The sequence below is a fragment of the Scylla paramamosain genome, chromosome 36 (genome assembly GCF_035594125.1).
Source record: "Scylla paramamosain isolate STU-SP2022 chromosome 36, ASM3559412v1, whole genome shotgun sequence".
In the NCBI taxonomy this organism is placed as follows: domain Eukaryota; kingdom Metazoa; phylum Arthropoda; class Malacostraca; order Decapoda; family Portunidae; genus Scylla; species Scylla paramamosain.
The window spans coordinates 15,147,493-15,166,642 of NC_087186.1; the positions used below are offsets into that span (position 1 = coordinate 15,147,493).

The window sequence follows — 19,150 nt, forward strand, 5'->3', positions numbered from 1 at the left end:
TGGTAGTATTTGTCTTCCCTGACAGTGCTTCCAGTGTATTTGGTGTGTTTAAGAGGTGTTGGAGTGTGTCTGGAGGTGTTTAGGGAGTGTTGCAGTGTGTCTGGAGGTGTTGAAAGGGTGTTGAAGTGTGTGTTTTAGGGATTTGGTGATGTTTGAGTCAATATTTAGCGTTCCTGGTGTGTTTTGGGGTGTCTTAGGCTTGTTTAGGAGTGCTTTAAGTGTGTTTGGGACTGTTTTCAATGTTTTGTGATGTTTCAAGTGTATTTTAGGATGTTATGGACGAGTTTGGGTGTGTTTTGTGTGGATACCGGGGAATTTTGGGTGCGTTTGTGGGTATTTTAGGTCAGTCTGGGTGTTTTGGGGTGTTTTAAGTGTGTTTTGGGCCGTTTTCAGTGTTTTGGGATGTTTTAAGTGTGTTTTAGAATGTTATGGATGAGTTTGAGTGTGTTTTGGGTAGGTACGGTGTGTTTTCGATGCGTTTAAAGTCAATTGGGTGAGTTTTGGAGTATTTTAAGTGTGTTTGGGGATATTTTGGTGCACTTTCGATGTGTTTAGGGTGTTTTTTGTGCGTTTAGGAGTGTTTCAGGTGTTTTAAGGTGTTTTAGTGTGGTTGGAGTTGCTTTTGAGGTGTTTTGGTTATGTTATAGGCATGTTGCAGATAAGTACTGGGTCTTTGAGGGTAGAAGTGGTGTGCTGGAGGTAAAATAAAAGGTTCTGGAGTGTTTAAGGGGGGACTGTGATAGTAGAAGCGTGTCAGGGGTGTTATAGCGTGTGTTGTGATGTATGAAGCTTCTAGATGCACGTGTGTGGGATGTCTGGGTCTGTACGAGGTGTTGTGGTGTTGGAGTCCTAGCAGGGGAAGGTACTGGAGGTTGTAGTGATGGGTAGAGGGTAAAAACAGAGGTACACTTTAGGTTAGGTAAGGTTAAGTGTTCATTGGTGTTGATTCAGTAATACGATCTTTTTTTCTTTTAAGATACAAATGTAGAGGGACGAAATAGGGAAGCAGGAAGACCACTACCACCATCACCACCAGCAGTGTGGAAGAAAGTTTAGGCAAGCGAAGAAAGTTGGAAAATTAATAATTAAACGCTTGCTGTCTTTTATTATCTTGAGTATAAAATGGTTATATGACAATCTCTCTCTCTCTCTCTCTCTCTCTCTCTCTCTCTCTCTCTCTCTCTCTCTCTCTCTCTCTCTCTCTCTCTCTCTCTCTCTCTCTCTCTCAGCTTTGTATTAGTTACCCGTTGACAGAAGTGACAACCGCGTTTTCTCTTGTCAGATGTAAACAAAGCGGTAGTTTCCTTCCAGCTGGTGATAAAACTCTTTCTCGCTCTTCCTCACTCTCCCACGTCACGGAAGCAGTGTGTGTGTGTGTGTGTGTGTGTGTGTGTGTGTGTGTGTGTGTGAAGAAGAAAATGTTATATTATATCTACGTGTTTAAAAGTTTCCTTCATTTAAGTCCAAAGAGGCTGGCTGGCTGATGCTAAGGAAGGAAGAAAGGGGTGGTGTTTAGGGGTCTGGGATGGAAAGCGAGTGATGTGTTTTGTAGCCTTCAGATAAAAAATATTAACAAAGTTTACACAGTGGGAAAATTTTGGTGGTGAGAGAGAAAATGACTAAAATATTACCTCAAATTTAACCAAACGTGGTGGAGCTTCACACTCCTCAGCTGATCCTAATCAAACCAAGCCTAACCCAAAGAAGCCTACCCTAACTTGTGTCTGGTGCTTCCTCCTCCCCAAGACTGGCTATCTCGTGTCTTAATCCCAAGCTGGCCTAACCAAACTTTACCTAACCTAACCTAAGCAATTCTAACCTAGCCAAACCTTACCTAAGCAAGCCTAACCTAGCCAAGCCTTACCTAACCTAACCTAACCTAGCCAAGCCTTACCTAACCTAACCTAACCTAACCTCACCTAACCTAACCTAAAGAAACCTAGCCAAACCTAACATAACCTAGCCTAACCAAATCTAACCTAACCTACATCCTCTTCCCACGGCCCCACTTAACCAAACCTAATGTAACTTTCAGAGCAACGGCAACTCTCCGATCCGGCAAGCAAGTTGGCGGCAGCAATGGCGGTGGCGGCGGCAGTGGTGGTGAGGTGGACGGCAGGGACAGAGGGGCAGTACAGGCTGCGGACATCAAGGAGAAGGTGAGCAGGGTGTTGTGTTGGTGTGTGTTGGTGTGTGTTGCTAAGCTGAGATGCAATATTTGTCACTCAACACTCGTGCAACACTGCCTCCATGCACAAGTGTGTCGGGAAAATGATTTAAAGTCGTAAAAATGTTCTTGTTTTACTTTATTTATTTATTTATTTATTTTGTTTTATTTTTTGTATATATAGGAGGGACACTGGTGAAAGGGAACTAAGTACAATAAGAAAAAAATACTGAGAAAAAATAAAAGATAAAAAAGACCTCACTTAACCTAACCTAACCTAACATAAGCTAACTTAACCTAACATAACTTAGCCTAACCTCTTTTAACCTAACATAACTTAACCTAACTTAACTTAACCTAACCTAACTTAACCTAACCTCTTTTAACCTAACCTCTTTTAACCTAACCTAACCTAACTTAACTTAACCTAACCTAACCTAACCTAACCTAACTTAACCTAACCTCACTTAACCTCACTTAACCTAACCTAATGTAACTTAACCTAACCTAACCTAACCTCACTTAACCTAACCTCACTTAACCTAACATAACCTAACCTCACTTAACCTAACGTAACCTAACCTAACCTAACACCCACAGAGGAACGCACGGACAAGCAAGGTGTTATTCGGCAGTCTGATCCTGGACCTGCTCGGCTTGAAGGTGGTGCTGCCCGTGTTTCCTGCTCTCCTCGACTGTTACTCCAAGCACAACACCAGCGGCTTGTATTCCTCTCAGCTCTCCTGTGTGACTTATTACCAGCATATCATCGGTTTCACTGCGAGGTTCCATTCTGTCTTGTTTGGTAATTAAGTGGGTTTGTTGTGTTTTGTATTGGTTTATATATTTTTAGCTTGTTTTTATTATTATTTTTTCAATTTTTTTATCCTATTATCTATTTATTTATTTTTTGTTTGTTTGTTTGTTTTCAGGGTGTGTGTGTGTTTGTTTGTGTTCCTGCTGTTCAATATTGCAGCTTGTTTTCTTTATTATTGTTATTTTGTGTTTTATTCTATTTCAGTGTTCTGAGGGAGTCTTCAGGTGTTTTTGGGGTGTTTTGGGGTGTTTTTGGAGTGTTTTGGGGTGTTTTTGGTGTGTTGTGAAGTGTTTTGATGTGTTTTGGGGTGATTAAGGGGTGTTTTGAAGTGTTTTGTGGTGTTGTGGAGGTGTTTTGGGATTTTTGGTGTGTTTTAAAGTGTTTTGGGATGTTTTTGGAATGTTTTGATGTGTTTTGAGATGTTTAGGAGTATTTTTGGAGTATTTTGGTGTGTTTTTGGAGTGTTTTGGGATGTGTTTGTAGTGTTTTGGGGTGTTTTGGGGTATTTTGAAGGTGTTTTGGTGTGTTTTTGGAGTGTTTTGGGGTATTTTGGGATGTTTTGGTGTGTTTTGGGTTATTTTGAGAGTGTTTTGGTGTGTTTTTGGAGTGTTTCTGGGTGTTTTGGAGTATTTTGAGGGTGTTTAAAGGTGTTGTGGTAGTTTAAAATATATTGTTAGTTTACTTTTTTTTTAACTTTTTATTTTCTTATGCATTATTTTATTTCTTATTTATATTGTGGTGTGTTGTCGGTGTGTCCTAACCTAACCTAACCAGCCTACCCTCTCCTAACCTCCCCTTAACCCACAGGCACTGATTGGCGTGACATTCAGCATAGGCTTCACCGTCGGGCACACTGTGGGGGCTGCGTTCTCCCGCTGGGGAAGTACTGGGTGGTTCGCGGCCTCAGCTGTCTACGCACGCACTCTCACTGTGGCTAACATAATATTCTTTGCTGTCTTCTTCCAGGAATCGCTGCCTGAGGTGTGTGTTTGTGTGTGTGTGTGTGTGTGTGTGTGTGTGTGTGTGTGTGTGTGTCTCATTTATTTTTTTTATTATGTATATTTTTTTTGTTTTGTATAATTTTTGCTTATTTTTTTTTTTTCCTTTCATTTTTTCTTTCTTTGCTTATTTTGTAATTTGTTTGTATTTCCTTGTGTCTCTGAATGTTGTTAAAGAGAGGTGCATTGTGAGTAAAGCATCATTTTCTCTTTCCTTTCCTCATTTCTTTACTTTTCCCTCTTATTCCTTCCTTTCTGTCATCATTACAAACCCTTTCTATTCATTACAAACCCTTTCTCTCATTTTCCTTACCATAAACCATCAAAACATCTTAACAATCTCATTTAAATCACTTTTCTTTTCATTATCATCTGTTTGTTTACATTCTCTTGCTTTCTTTCACTTATTAATTCATTACACTCCTGTTTGTGTGTTTAGGAATGTTTTGAGATATTTTGGGGTGTTTTGGAGGTGTTTTGGGGTGTTTTTTCAAGTGTTTTGAGGTAAATTGTCTGTTTTTGGGTATATTTGTCTGTTTTTGTCTGTTTTTTGGGTATTATTGGGGTTTTGGAGGTGTTTTGGGGGTGTTTTTGCAAGTGTTTTGAGGTAAATTGTCTTTTTTGGGTATTTTTTGGGTTTTGGAGATGTTTTGGGGGTGTTTTTGCAAGTGTTTTGAGGTAAATTGTCTTTTTTGGGTATTATTGGGGTTTTGGAGGTTTTTTTTCAAGTGTTGAGGTAAATTGTCTTTTTTTGGGTATTATTGGGGTTTTGGAGGTGTTTTGGGGGTGTTTTTTCAAGTGTTTTGAGGTAAATTGTCTGTTTTTGGGTGTTTAATGGTGTTTTGGGAGTGTTTTGCAAGTTTTTGAGGTAAATAGTGTGTTTTGGGGTGTTTAATGGTGTTTTGAGAGTGTTTTGCAAGTGTTTTGAGGTAAATAGTGTGTTTTGGGAGTGTTTTGCAAGTGTTTTGAGGTAAATAGTTTGTTTTGGGGTGTTTAATGGTGTCTTGGTGGTGTTTCAGGGTTATATAGGGGTGTTTGGGGGTGATCTAGGGTAAGTAGTGTTATCAAGGCTGTAGTGGAAGTTACTGTGGGTTTTCAAAGGGTGTTTCCATGGTGATTCACTTGTATTTTATCCCTTGTACAGTAAAACTCCCTTTCCCTGAGTTGGCAACACTGTTTGTTTACGTTCGCTGTTGTCTCGTCGTGTGTGAGTCAGATTTGTGTCTTGTTCTTCCACCGCAGGGCAGAAGGAGGAGGGACATCGGTGCCAGTTTGACCGAGGCTTGGGAGGTGATCAATCCTAGGGCTCTGTTCTCCGTCAGCTGTGTCAAGGGCCTGGGCAGAGAAGGTGTGTGTGTGTGTGTTTGTATGTTCAGTATTGTGTGTTTGTTCGTGTTTGTAGTATTGTGTGTGTGTGTGTGTGTGTGTGTACTAGCAAATATTCCCTTATGTTTACTCCTGAAACACACACACACACACACACACACACACACACACACACACACACACACACACACACACACACACACACACACACACACACACACACACACACACACACACACACACACACACACACACACACACACACACACACACACACACACCACCTCCTGTTTCTCCTCCTCCTCCTCTCCCTTCATTCATACACACACACACACACACACACACACACACACACACGCACGCACGCACGCACGCACGCACGCACGCACGCACGCACGCACGCACGCACGCACGCACGCACGCACGCACGCACGCACGCACGCACGCACGCACGCACACACACACACACACACACACACACACACACACACACACACACACACACACACACACACACACACACCAGCTCCTGTTCCTCCTCCTCCTCCTCTCCCTTCATTCACACACACACACACACACACACACACACACACACACACACACACACACACACACACACACACACACACACACACACACACACACACACACACTACCTCCCGTTCCTCCTCCTCCTCCTCTCCCTTCATTCATAAACATCTGTCTTTCTCTCTCTCTGTAGAACGCATGAAATTAATACAACTTAGCCGAGTTTACTTCCTCTACCTGTTCCTGTATTCCAGCCTGGAGTTAACGCTGATCTTCGCGACCCACCACAAGCATAGTTACGACTCGTTGGCGCAGGACCGCAAGTTTTCCTTCCTGGGCCTGGTCATGGCAATTACACAGAGAGGGTTTATGCGAAGTGTTAAGACTGGAACTGAAAAAGCAACTGCCAATTAGGTATGGTATGTTCTGGGGTTTGTGTGTGTGTGTGTGTGTGTGTTGTAGAGGGTTTGTGTGTGTGTGTGGCCGGGAAAGGGTTGCCTGTGTGTGTGTTTTCAAGGGTGTTTTCATGGTTCGAGTTTAACAGGGTGTAGTGGAAGTTACTGAGGTTTTCAAGGGTGTTTTTCATGGTTCTTGTTTAACAGGGTGTAGTGGAAGTTACTGGGGTTTTCAAGGGTGTTTTCATGGTTTTTGTTTAACAGGGTGTAGTGGAAGTTACTGGGGTTTTCAAGGGTGTTTTCATGGTTCTAGTCTAACAGGCTGTAGTGCAAGTTACTGGGGTTTTCAAGGATGTTTTCATGGTTCTAGTTTAATGGGCTGTAGTGGAAGTTACTGAGGTTTACAAAGTATATTTTCAAATCTATATTTTTACTGTGTAGAATTACAATATAAAACAACAGGATTTATCAGTAACAGTTTAAGTAACAATTAGTTTAAGATCATATTATTTTCTTTTCCTTGCATTTAATCATTGTATGCCTGTATCTAATTCATGTTGGTTTCACAGGCACACACCTACATTGTGATGCAGCTCCTTGGAGGTGGAGAGCTGGCTGCCTCAGAGGATCACGAAACACGAGAGGTTCACAGAGGCTCGCCTCGGGCTTCGGTCGTCGTGAGGAACCTGGTGTCAGCAGTTCACTACGTGCACAGGAAAAGCATCAGTGTTCACGGAGACCTAAAGCCAGACAGGGGTGAAAAGGGTTGGTGTTGAGGATAGACAGAAAAGAAAAGAAAAGAAAGGAAAAATAAAAAAAGGAAGTTTTTTTGCATTGATTTTCCATCTGCTTATTTTAAAGAATTTATTGCATGGAATATTATTGATCTCCATCATTTGTATGGCCTTTATAATAAAAAGTATGAATTTATTCCATTCAGATATTATCCTTCTCCGAGGCCATTCTAATCTAAACATCTTTTCACGGAATCTCTTGTTCAAGGATTCTTCTGAAGATTCAGTTATTAAGATTGTGGATTTTGGGTTTGCACATTTGATGCCTGACAAGGAAAAGGATGGCAGCACGAAGACACCGTGCTTCACTGTTCACTATGCAGCGCCAGAAGTGTTGCTGCAAGCTGTGCAGTGCAGAAGGGAGCAAATGGTACCGCTTGAACATTCATGCACTGGTTGAGTATCTTGTGTGTAATTTTATGATGAAAGGTTTTTAATGCAGGGACAGTTGTTTATAGGCATTTTTACATTATTTTTAGTGTACAACCATCCAAAAGGCATTTAGCTCAGTGTTACTGCAACAACCACACAGTACTGAATGTAGGGTTTCCTGTTTCATTAGAGATTTCTCTGCAGTGGTGTTTTCAATACAAGGAGTGTTTTCTATAGTTATTTTCTTTATTTTGAGGGCTTGCTATAATATCCTGCACAACTCTAAAAATACATCAAATTAACCTCCCACCAAAGCACAATACAGACACTTCCATTGGCTGTAACATTACTGCTAATACTGCAACATTCTTCCTGAGGGGAACCACACACATTAACAATAACACATGTTACAAAAAGCTACACCAAACATATTAAGCTCAACATTTTTGTATAATAATTTTTAGAAACATGAATGACCAAAAATGGTTCTAGGATAAAAGAGGAAAAAAAATGACAACACTACAGCATAACAGTACAAATGGCAGGTGTGTCTCTTTTCTCTTATTCCTTATTTGCAAGGATTAAAGCTGTTACCTTAGAGATCACAAGAAGTGGGACGGTACAGTTCGCTAAGCTGCCGGTACACGTAGGATGGTGCAGTACCTCGACTGAAATAAAAGAGATTTAAATGGTCAGCAGCCATTATTTAAAGCTAAGTGAGTAGATGTGCAAGATAAACAGGGTACAGTAAAATCCCTCTTATCCGGCATCACATTTCTTCACAGCCCATCAAGCTAAATTTGTATGTGGGAGTGCACACATACAGCTGAAAATGAAGATTTGTGACAATAAGCAAAATGCACAATTCATGCCATGATTTTCAATATTATATAGGTACTGATCTGATAGTATCTAGCTCCACATGAGACAACAACAGGTTGAGGTTTGAGAAAGGACCATCCAACACTCAACACGAGGAATGTTTATCCACCTACATGAAATAAACATGTGGAAAAGAAATGTATCAAAAACTGGAATCAAGAATTTCTGTGAGAATAAAATGGTATGTACTTTTGTGATACCTTCCCTGTTCAATTTGCAACAGTAAATATGTTTCAAATACTGCCCCACTGAAAGAGGTATCAGGATAATGACTAACAAATAAAACTTACTGGAACAGAATAAAACTTTGGTGGTGAGGCAAGAGAGGCTGCACCAACAAAGGTCTCAATGCCTCCGTTGGTCACCACCGTCTCGGTGCCAACGATGACCTTTGATGACCTTGTTGACACGTGACATGATGGGGAACACTGCAGAGTCTTGAATTAATGTTGTCTCAATTCCAGCAGTACATAAAGCTTTTGCCACTGGGTGACCCTGCACAAGTAAAAGATGTATTGAGAACATAAGAACATAATAAAATAAAGGAAGCTGCAAGAAGCCATCACCCCTACATGTGGCAGTCCCTGTGTTATGTATTGTGCACATCAGACACGATGACGTGAAAGAGATGCATAAAACACCTTACATCATATTTAGGGGCACATTCGGCAACAATAACGTGGAATTTTCTTTGTGTGGCTGCCTTGGTCAGGAAGGCCAAGACCAGTGGACACATTGCACACGTCACAATGACCTCATCATTGTGAATCTTGCTTACACCTTGGGCAGCTATCAATTCTTGGCTGAAATAAAAGGAATCAATATAATACTGGTAACAAACAATGTCAATGTCCCAAATGTCAGTGTAATCTTTACTCTACCTTTGTTCAACCTCAGCTTTCTGTTCACCAATGGCCTCAAGTACTCTGTCCTGCAGCTCTGGAATAACCTCCGTGCATTTTGGGAGATCTCCACATGCAGGGTGAGTCTACTAGCATGGACTGTGAGAGGCTTGGGTACTCCACACCTTGCTTCTCTCCACGTGGTGTGTTGTGTTCGTCAATTACCTACTATCTGCGTGAAGAAGAAATATAACTTAAATAAATAAATGAGATACACACACACACACACACACACACACGAGGGCAGACAGGCAAAATACGTAGAGAGAGAGAGAGAGAGAGAGAGAGAGAGAGGCTGTACTTAAGCAATTATATCTTTCCATACCACACACACACACACACACACACGCACACGAACGTTTCCCTAAGGGCTCTCCTTGACACACAGAGAAAGGCTGGTAATTCTCTGTTGATCATTAGCTACAGTATGGAAGCCTCTGTTATACTTGGATACCTCTGTGGAGTATTGTTGTTTTTTAACGTCAAATGGTAAATACTTAATAATGATAAGCTGAGATATAACACAGTATTAAGCCAAGCCTTCAATTCACACAAGCTTTTCAATGATTTCACATTACGCCACACAAGGGACGAGACATTGCAGTGTAAGACCCGCCAGGACCAGTTTGAATTTGGCGCTTCAATCAGTAACATCTAGATACTTTGACAATTACAGTTATAATGGCCTGAGATTTATTTTTACACGCTTATAATTCTTTATATTTAATTTTCTATTAGTTTAGTATAATATAAAATAAGTTGGTGCTTGTTATTGAAAGCTAAGTGTGTTGTGGATAGGTTTGCCTGCGTACTGTGCGGAGCAGGCTGGGACGGACGACACAACCAGACGTCAGACACAAGGCACTAGGTTAAAAGGGTGCCATAAACTGGTGCTTTATTTAACGTATTTTCGCAGAACAAGACAGTGACAGGGGCCGTGGTGGCTGCCTGCGTGTGCTGGTGCAAGCTTGGTGCCTGCCGGGAGGTGCCTGCAGTGCCACAAGGGATAATATTGGTAAGAAACCGGCCCACCACTTCTCCAGCCAGCTAATTTGCACAGTGTGATGTAACAGGCGGTAACTGTGATAGTGTTGTTACGTGTCACCCACAACAACAACACAGGGCTGTCAGGTCAGTGGTTAACCTTACTGTTTATTGTTGAGCCTTGTATTTCATGTTTTTGCACCTGGTTAGGAATATATTGACGTGACCCAGCATTCCACGGTGCCACAAGCGCTCCAAGCCTCCACCACAAAACTCTTACTAATTAACCATGACAGGAATTATAAAAACGTCAAAAAAATACACTTATCTAATGTTATCAGCTGAGGTGGAGGCAGCCTTCCTCATTTGTCCGCCAATATCTGCTTCATTTCTCACTTATTGTAAGCCTAACACGTCACTAAGTGGAGCCACATAACTAGGCTTTCATATCCGCTAGCTACATATATCTGCCATTGCCTCATTTAGTTACGATGGAAGAATAACAGGCAAAATAGCGGCCGTTCTCTCCACTGACAAGGGCCGCCATGATGCCTGGCTACCTCTGCCAACCTGCTTCAACCTGTGGGTTCCAATATTTTTTTATTTTTTTCTTAACTTCTTTATTCTGCTGGTATAGCATGTTTTTTATGGTTTATAAAAATAATTATTTGCTTTAGAAGTATTTTCGTGGCTTGTGTTGAGTTGTGTTCAATTTTGTGTTGCTTGCCGAAAATGCGGGGTGTTTTTTTAGCAGTATTTTGACAAACTTGATTTTTTATTTCACGTTCTAACTACGTCTTTTGTATTTCTAAAAATTGCTTATGATTTTTAAATTGTTTTTTGGTTCCTGTTGAGAGAAATAAGTGGACTTTAAAAATGGTTTATGGTCCTGTTAAAAGTTGTTATTACAACACTTTTTGTGTTATTGTCTCTCTATTTGAGCTTGTAACTAACTTTTCATTGCTTGAAAAAATTGTTTGTATGTTTTAAAGTGTTTTATCTTGTTGTTGAGTGAAAATAGGTGGACTTTTCAGTGGTTTTTAATCGTATTTAGGTTCAACACTTGGTTTTTACACAATTTCGGTTTTATTTGTTTACTTCTTGTTCCAGGTCACTTTTGATTGTGTAAGATGATAGTTCAGATTTTTTAAAAATTTTTACGTTCCTAAAAATTCAAATGTTGTGGACTTTTCAATGATTTAAATGGTGCCGAATATTTCAACACTTTTTCCATATTTCATTTGGATATTTTTTAAATACTACTCAGGCTAGAGCTGTTTTAATATTGTGAATATTATTTTAAGTATTTGTCAAGTCAGAATATATAAGGCATTCCAGCCTAGCTCCATTTTTTCGAGGGGTCAATTTCGAAATGAAATCCGTTACGGTACGTAAAATTGCCGTGACGTCACGGCCGCCATCATGGACCAGGGACCTTGATCGGCTCCGCTGTCTCCTCGGTAATAATTATCGTACTTTGCAGTGTTTTCCTGGTGTTTCCACGTGTTTCTAAACTCAGACGTGTAGATAAGAGTAGAATGAGTAAGAAAATAAGAGAAATAGAGGAGGAAGAGGAAGGGAGAAGGAATAGAGGAGGTGGTAAAACAGAAAAATGCTAAGAAAACAATATTTAGGTTAATTTTCCCTGCTGCCCTGTCTGTCTTGGTAGTATTTGTCTTCCCTGACAGTGCTTCCAGTGTATTTGGTGTGTTTAAGAGGTGTTGGAGTGTGTCTGGAGGTGTTTAGGGAGTGTTGCAGTGTGTCTGGAGGTGTTGAAAGGGTGTTGAAGTGTGTGTTTTAGGGATTTGGTGATGTTTGAGTCAATATTTAGCGTTCCTGGTGTGTTTTGGGGTGTCTTAGGCTTGTTTAGGAGTGCTTTAAGTGTGTTTGGGACTGTTTTCAATGTTTTGTGATGTTTCAAGTGTATTTTAGGATGTTATGGACGAGTTTGGGTGTGTTTTGTGTGGATACCGGGGAATTTTGGGTGCGTTTGTGGGTATTTTAGGTCAGTCTGGGTGTTTTGGGGTGTTTTAAGTGTGTTTTGGGCCGTTTTCAGTGTTTTGGGATGTTTTAAGTGTGTTTTAGAATGTTATGGATGAGTTTGAGTGTGTTTTGGGTAGGTACGGTGTGTTTTCGATGCGTTTAAAGTCAATTGGGTGAGTTTTGGAGTATTTTAAGTGTGTTTGGGGATATTTTGGTGCACTTTCGATGTGTTTAGGGTGTTTTTTGTGCGTTTAGGAGTGTTTCAGGTGTTTTAAGGTGTTTTAGTGTGGTTGGAGTTGCTTTTGAGGTGTTTTGGTTATGTTATAGGCATGTTGCAGATAAGTACTGGGTCTTTGAGGGTAGAAGTGGTGTGCTGGAGGTAAAATAAAAGGTTCTGGAGTGTTTAAGGGGGGACTGTGATAGTAGAAGCGTGTCAGGGGTGTTATAGCGTGTGTTGTGATGTATGAAGCTTCTAGATGCACGTGTGTGGGATGTCTGGGTCTGTACGAGGTGTTGTGGTGTTGGAGTCCTAGCAGGGGAAGGTACTGGAGGTTGTAGTGATGGGTAGAGGGTAAAAACAGAGGTACACTTTAGGTTAGGTAAGGTTAAGTGTTCATTGGTGTTGATTCAGTAATACGATCTTTTTTTCTTTTAAGATACAAATGTAGAGGGACGAAATAGGGAAGCAGGAAGACCACTACCACCATCACCACCAGCAGTGTGGAAGAAAGTTTAGGCAAGCGAAGAAAGTTGGAAAATTAATAATTAAACGCTTGCTGTCTTTTATTATCTTGAGTATAAAATGGTTATATGACAATCTCTCTCTCTCTCTCTCTCTCTCTCTCTCTCTCTCTCTCTCTCTCTCTCTCTCTCTCTCTCTCTCTCTCTCTCTCTCTCTCTCTCTCTCAGCTTTGTATTAGTTACCCGTTGACAGAAGTGACAACCGCGTTTTCTCTTGTCAGATGTAAACAAAGCGGTAGTTTCCTTCCAGCTGGTGATAAAACTCTTTCTCGCTCTTCCTCACTCTCCCACGTCACGGAAGCAGTGTGTGTGTGTGTGTGTGTGTGTGTGTGTGTGTGTGTGTGTGTGAAGAAGAAAATGTTATATTATATCTACGTGTTTAAAAGTTTCCTTCATTTAAGTCCAAAGAGGCTGGCTGGCTGATGCTAAGGAAGGAAGAAAGGGGTGGTGTTTAGGGGTCTGGGATGGAAAGCGAGTGATGTGTTTTGTAGCCTTCAGATAAAAAATATTAACAAAGTTTACACAGTGGGAAAATTTTGGTGGTGAGAGAGAAAATGACTAAAATATTACCTCAAATTTAACCAAACGTGGTGGAGCTTCACACTCCTCAGCTGATCCTAATCAAACCAAGCCTAACCCAAAGAAGCCTACCCTAACTTGTGTCTGGTGCTTCCTCCTCCCCAAGACTGGCTATCTCGTGTCTTAATCCCAAGCTGGCCTAACCAAACTTTACCTAACCTAACCTAAGCAATTCTAACCTAGCCAAACCTTACCTAAGCAAGCCTAACCTAGCCAAGCCTTACCTAACCTAACCTAACCTAGCCAAGCCTTACCTAACCTAACCTAACCTAACCTCACCTAACCTAACCTAAAGAAACCTAGCCAAACCTAACATAACCTAGCCTAACCAAATCTAACCTAACCTACATCCTCTTCCCACGGCCCCACTTAACCAAACCTAATGTAACTTTCAGAGCAACGGCAACTCTCCGATCCGGCAAGCAAGTTGGCGGCAGCAATGGCGGTGGCGGCGGCAGTGGTGGTGAGGTGGACGGCAGGGACAGAGGGGCAGTACAGGCTGCGGACATCAAGGAGAAGGTGAGCAGGGTGTTGTGTTGGTGTGTGTTGGTGTGTGTTGCTAAGCTGAGATGCAATATTTGTCACTCAACACTCGTGCAACACTGCCTCCATGCACAAGTGTGTCGGGAAAATGATTTAAAGTCGTAAAAATGTTCTTGTTTTACTTTATTTATTTATTTATTTATTTTGTTTTATTTTTTGTATATATAGGAGGGACACTGGTGAAAGGGAACTAAGTACAATAAGAAAAAAATACTGAGAAAAAATAAAAGATAAAAAAGACCTCACTTAACCTAACCTAACCTAACATAAGCTAACTTAACCTAACATAACTTAGCCTAACCTCTTTTAACCTAACATAACTTAACCTAACTTAACTTAACCTAACCTAACTTAACCTAACCTCTTTTAACCTAACCTCTTTTAACCTAACCTAACCTAACTTAACTTAACCTAACCTAACCTAACTTAACCTAACCTCACTTAACCTCACTTAACCTAACCTAATGTAACTTAACCTAACCTAACCTAACCTCACTTAACCTAACCTCACTTAACCTAACATAACCTAACCTCACTTAACCTAACGTAACCTAACCTAACCTAACACCCACAGAGGAACGCACGGACAAGCAAGGTGTTATTCGGCAGTCTGATCCTGGACCTGCTCGGCTTGAAGGTGGTGCTGCCCGTGTTTCCTGCTCTCCTCGACTGTTACTCCAAGCACAACACCAGCGGCTTGTATTCCTCTCAGCTCTCCTGTGTGACTTATTACCAGCATATCATCGGTTTCACTGCGAGGTTCCATTCTGTCTTGTTTGGTAATTAAGTGGGTTTGTTGTGTTTTGTATTGGTTTATATATTTTTAGCTTGTTTTTATTATTATTTTTTCAATTTTTTTATCCTATTATCTATTTATTTATTTTTTGTTTGTTTGTTTGTTTTCAGGGTGTGTGTGTGTTTGTTTGTGTTCCTGCTGTTCAATATTGCAGCTTGTTTTCTTTATTATTGTTATTTTGTGTTTTATTCTATTTCAGTGTTCTGAGGGAGTCTTCAGGTGTTTTTGGGGTGTTTTGGGGTGTTTTTGGAGTGTTTTGGGGTGTTTTTGGTGTGTTGTGAAGTGTTTTGATGTGTTTTGGGGTGATTAAGGGGTGTTTTGAAGTGTTTTGTGGTGTTGTGGAGGTGTTTTGGGATTTTTGGTGTGTTTTAAAGTGTTTTGGGATGTTTTTGGAATGTTTTGATGTGTTTTGAGATGTTTAGGAGTATTTTTGGAGTATTTTGGTGTGTTTTTGGAGTGTTTTGGGATGTGTTTGTAGTGTTTTGGGGTGTTTTGGGGTATTTTGAAGGTGTTTTGGTGTGTTTTTGGAGTGTTTTGGGGTATTTTGGGATGTTTTGGTGTGTTTTGGGTTATTTTGAGAGTGTTTTGGTGTGTTTTTGGAGTGTTTCTGGGTGTTTTGGAGTATTTTGAGGGTGTTTAAAGGTGTTGTGGTAGTTTAAAATATATTGTTAGTTTACTTTTTTTTTAACTTTTTATTTTCTTATGCATTATTTTATTTCTTATTTATATTGTGGTGTGTTGTCGGTGTGTCCTAACCTAACCTAACCAGCCTACCCTCTCCTAACCTCCCCTTAACCCACAGGCACTGATTGGCGTGACATTCAGCATAGGCTTCACCGTCGGGCACACTGTGGGGGCTGCGTTCTCCCGCTGGGGAAGTACTGGGTGGTTCGCGGCCTCAGCTGTCTACGCACGCACTCTCACTGTGGCTAACATAATATTCTTTGCTGTCTTCTTCCAGGAATCGCTGCCTGAGGTGTGTGTTTGTGTGTGTGTGTGTGTGTGTGTGTGTGTGTGTCTCATTTATTTTTTTTATTATGTATATTTTTTTTGTTTTGTATAATTTTTGCTTATTTTTTTTTTTTCCTTTCATTTTTTCTTTCTTTGCTTATTTTGTAATTTGTTTGTATTTCCTTGTGTCTCTGAATGTTGTTAAAGAGAGGTGCATTGTGAGTAAAGCATCATTTTCTCTTTCCTTTCCTCATTTCTTTACTTTTCCCTCTTATTCCTTCCTTTCTGTCATCATTACAAACCCTTTCTATTCATTACAAACCCTTTCTCTCATTTTCCTTACCATAAACCATCAAAACATCTTAACAATCTCATTTAAATCACTTTTCTTTTCATTATCATCTGTTTGTTTACATTCTCTTGCTTTCTTTCACTTATTAATTCATTACACTCCTGTTTGTGTGTTTAGGAATGTTTTGAGATATTTTGGGGTGTTTTGGAGGTGTTTTGGGGTGTTTTTTCAAGTGTTTTGAGGTAAATTGTCTGTTTTTGGGTATATTTGTCTGTTTTTGTCTGTTTTTTGGGTATTATTGGGGTTTTGGAGGTGTTTTGGGGGTGTTTTTGCAAGTGTTTTGAGGTAAATTGTCTTTTTTGGGTATTTTTTGGGTTTTGGAGATGTTTTGGGGGTGTTTTTGCAAGTGTTTTGAGGTAAATTGTCTTTTTTGGGTATTATTGGGGTTTTGGAGGTTTTTTTTCAAGTGTTGAGGTAAATTGTCTTTTTTTGGGTATTATTGGGGTTTTGGAGGTGTTTTGGGGGTGTTTTTTCAAGTGTTTTGAGGTAAATTGTCTGTTTTTGGGTGTTTAATGGTGTTTTGGGAGTGTTTTGCAAGTTTTTGAGGTAAATAGTGTGTTTTGGGGTGTTTAATGGTGTTTTGAGAGTGTTTTGCAAGTGTTTTGAGGTAAATAGTGTGTTTTGGGAGTGTTTTGCAAGTGTTTTGAGGTAAATAGTTTGTTTTGGGGTGTTTAATGGTGTCTTGGTGGTGTTTCAGGGTTATATAGGGGTGTTTGGGGGTGATCTAGGGTAAGTAGTGTTATCAAGGCTGTAGTGGAAGTTACTGTGGGTTTTCAAAGGGTGTTTCCATGGTGATTCACTTGTATTTTATCCCTTGTACAGTAAAACTCCCTTTCCCTGAGTTGGCAACACTGTTTGTTTACGTTCGCTGTTGTCTCGTCGTGTGTGAGTCAGATTTGTGTCTTGTTCTTCCACCGCAGGGCAGAAGGAGGAGGGACATCGGTGCCAGTTTGACCGAGGCTTGGGAGGTGATCAATCCTAGGGCTCTGTTCTCCGTCAGCTGTGTCAAGGGCCTGGGCAGAGAAGGTGTGTGTGTGTGTGTTTGTATGTTCAGTATTGTGTGTTTGTTCGTGTTTGTAGTATTGTGTGTGTGTGTGTGTGTGTGTGTACTAGCAAATATTCCCTTATGTTTACTCCTGAAACACACACACACACACACACACACACACACACACACACACACACACACACACACACACACACACACACACACACACACACACACACCACCTCCTGTTTCTCCTCCTCCTCCTCTCCCTTCATTCATACACACACACACACACACGCACGCACGCACGCACGCACGCACGCACGCACGCACGCACGCACGCACGCACGCACGCACGCACGCACGCACGCACGCACGCACGCACGCACACACACACACACACACACACACACACACACACACACACCAGCTCCTGTTCCTCCTCCTCCTCCTCTCCCTTCATTCACACACACACACACACACACACACACACACACACACACACACACACACACACACACACACACACACACACACACACACACACTACCTCCCGTTCCTCCTCCTCCTCCTCTCCCTTCATTCATAAACATCTGTCTTTCTCTCTCTCTGTAGAACGCATGAAATTAATACAACTTAGCCGAGTTTACTTCCTCTACCTGTTCCTGTATTCCAGCCTGGAGTTAACGCTGATCTTCGCGACCCACCACAAGCATAGTTACGACTCGTTGGCGCAGGACCGCAAGTTTTCCTTCCTGGGCCTGGTCATGGCAATTACACAGAGAGGGTTTATGCGAAGTGTTAAGACTGGAACTGAAAAAGCAACTGCCAATTAGGTATGGTATGTTCTGGGGTTTGTGTGTGTGTGTGTGTGTGTGTTGTAGAGGGTTTGTGTGTGTGTGTGGCCGGGAAAGGGTTGCCTGTGTGTGTGTTTTCAAGGGTGTTTTCATGGTTCGAGTTTAACAGGGTGTAGTGGAAGTTACTGAGGTTTTCAAGGGTGTTTTTCATGGTTCTTGTTTAACAGGGTGTAGTGGAAGTTACTGGGGTTTTCAAGGGTGTTTTCATGGTTTTTGTTTAACAGGGTGTAGTGGAAGTTACTGGGGTTTTCAAGGGTGTTTTCATGGTTCTAGTCTAACAGGCTGTAGTGCAAGTTACTGGGGTTTTCAAGGATGTTTTCATGGTTCTAGTTTAATGGGCTGTAGTGGAAGTTACTGAGGTTTACAAAGTATATTTTCAAATCTATATTTTTACTGTGTAGAATTACAATATAAAACAACAGGATTTATCAGTAACAGTTTAAGTAACAATTAGTTTAAGATCATATTATTTTCTTTTCCTTGCATTTAATCATTGTATGCCTGTATCTAATTCATGTTGGTTTCACAGGCACACACCTACATTGTGATGCAGCTCCTTGGAGGTGGAGAGCTGGCTGCCTCAGAGGATCACGAAACACGAGAGGTTCACAGAGGCTCGCCTCGGGCTTCGGTCGTCGTGAGGAACCTGGTGTCAGCAGTTCACTACGTGCACAGGAAAAGCATCAGTGTTCACGGAGACCTAAAGCCAGACAGGGGTGAAAAGGGTTGGTGTTGAGGATAGACAGAAAAGAAAAGAAAAGAAAGGAAAAATAAAAAAAGGAAGTTTTTTTGCATTGATTTTCCATCTGCTTATTTTAAAGAATTTATTGCATGGAATATTATTGATCTCCATCATTTGTATGGCCTTTATAATAAAAAGTATGAATTTATTCCATTCAGATATTATCCTTCTCCGAGGCCATTCTAATCTAAACATCTTTTCACGGAATCTCTTGTTCAAGGATTCTTCTGAAGATTCAGTTATTAAGATTGTGGATTTTGGGTTTGCACATTTGATGCCTGACAAGGAAAAGGATGGCAGCACGAAGACACCGTGCTTCACTGTTCACTATGCAGCGCCAGAAGTGTTGCTGCAAGCTGTGCAGTGCAGAAGGGAGCAAATGGTACCGCTTGAACATTCATGCACTGGTTGAGTATCTTGTGTGTAATTTTATGATGAAAGGTTTTTAATGCA

General features: G+C 40.9%; 4 long non-coding RNA genes across 26 annotated transcripts in view; 2 read left to right on the forward strand and 2 right to left on the reverse strand.

The window, feature by feature from the left end:
• Positions 1-1,880, reverse strand: part of LOC135091108 (uncharacterized) — a 12,120-nt gene extending 10,240 nt beyond the window's left edge. Inside the window, exon 1 of the long non-coding RNA XR_010262330.1 lies at positions 1,820-1,880. This is a non-coding gene — a long non-coding RNA (uncharacterized LOC135091108). The remainder of the gene's footprint in view (positions 1-1,819) is intronic.
• LOC135091091 (uncharacterized) overlaps positions 1-7,161 on the forward strand; it is a 9,299-nt gene extending 2,138 nt beyond the window's left edge. For 5 of the 11 annotated variants that reach the window (XR_010262279.1, XR_010262281.1, XR_010262282.1 and 2 more), the window contains exons 2-8: positions 977-1,056; positions 2,036-2,159; positions 2,768-2,972; positions 3,792-3,965; positions 5,225-5,330; positions 6,091-6,250; positions 6,801-7,161. This is a non-coding gene — a long non-coding RNA (uncharacterized LOC135091091). Of the gene's footprint in view, positions 1-976; positions 1,057-1,258; positions 1,367-2,035; positions 2,160-2,767; positions 2,973-3,791; positions 3,966-5,224; positions 5,331-6,090; positions 6,251-6,800 lie in introns of those variants that run through there. The other 6 variants (XR_010262287.1, XR_010262285.1, XR_010262288.1 and 3 more) reach the window with 4 other exon arrangements.
• LOC135091096 (uncharacterized) lies at positions 6,645-10,729 on the reverse strand. 3 transcript variants are annotated; one of them, XR_010262310.1, is made up of 5 exons: positions 10,643-10,729; positions 9,161-9,353; positions 8,926-9,082; positions 8,570-8,774; positions 6,645-8,223 (listed from the first exon to the last, which is right to left on the reverse strand). It is a non-coding gene; the product is annotated as an uncharacterized LOC135091096 (long non-coding RNA). The 3 variants fall into 3 exon arrangements; XR_010262309.1 differs by having other exon boundaries at positions 6,645-8,065; positions 10,643-10,728; XR_010262311.1 differs by lacking the exon at positions 10,643-10,729 and adding an exon at positions 10,331-10,481 and having other exon boundaries at positions 6,645-8,065.
• On the forward strand, positions 9,668-18,845 carry LOC135091092 (uncharacterized). 11 transcript variants are annotated; one of them, XR_010262295.1, is made up of 8 exons: positions 9,668-10,196; positions 12,805-12,884; positions 13,864-13,987; positions 14,586-14,770; positions 15,610-15,783; positions 17,031-17,136; positions 17,775-17,934; positions 18,485-18,845. It is a non-coding gene; the product is annotated as an uncharacterized LOC135091092 (long non-coding RNA). The 11 variants fall into 11 exon arrangements; XR_010262290.1 differs by having other exon boundaries at positions 9,672-10,196; positions 14,586-14,790; XR_010262292.1 differs by having other exon boundaries at positions 10,193-10,312; positions 14,586-14,790.
• The last annotated feature ends 305 nt before the right edge of the window (positions 18,846-19,150 follow it).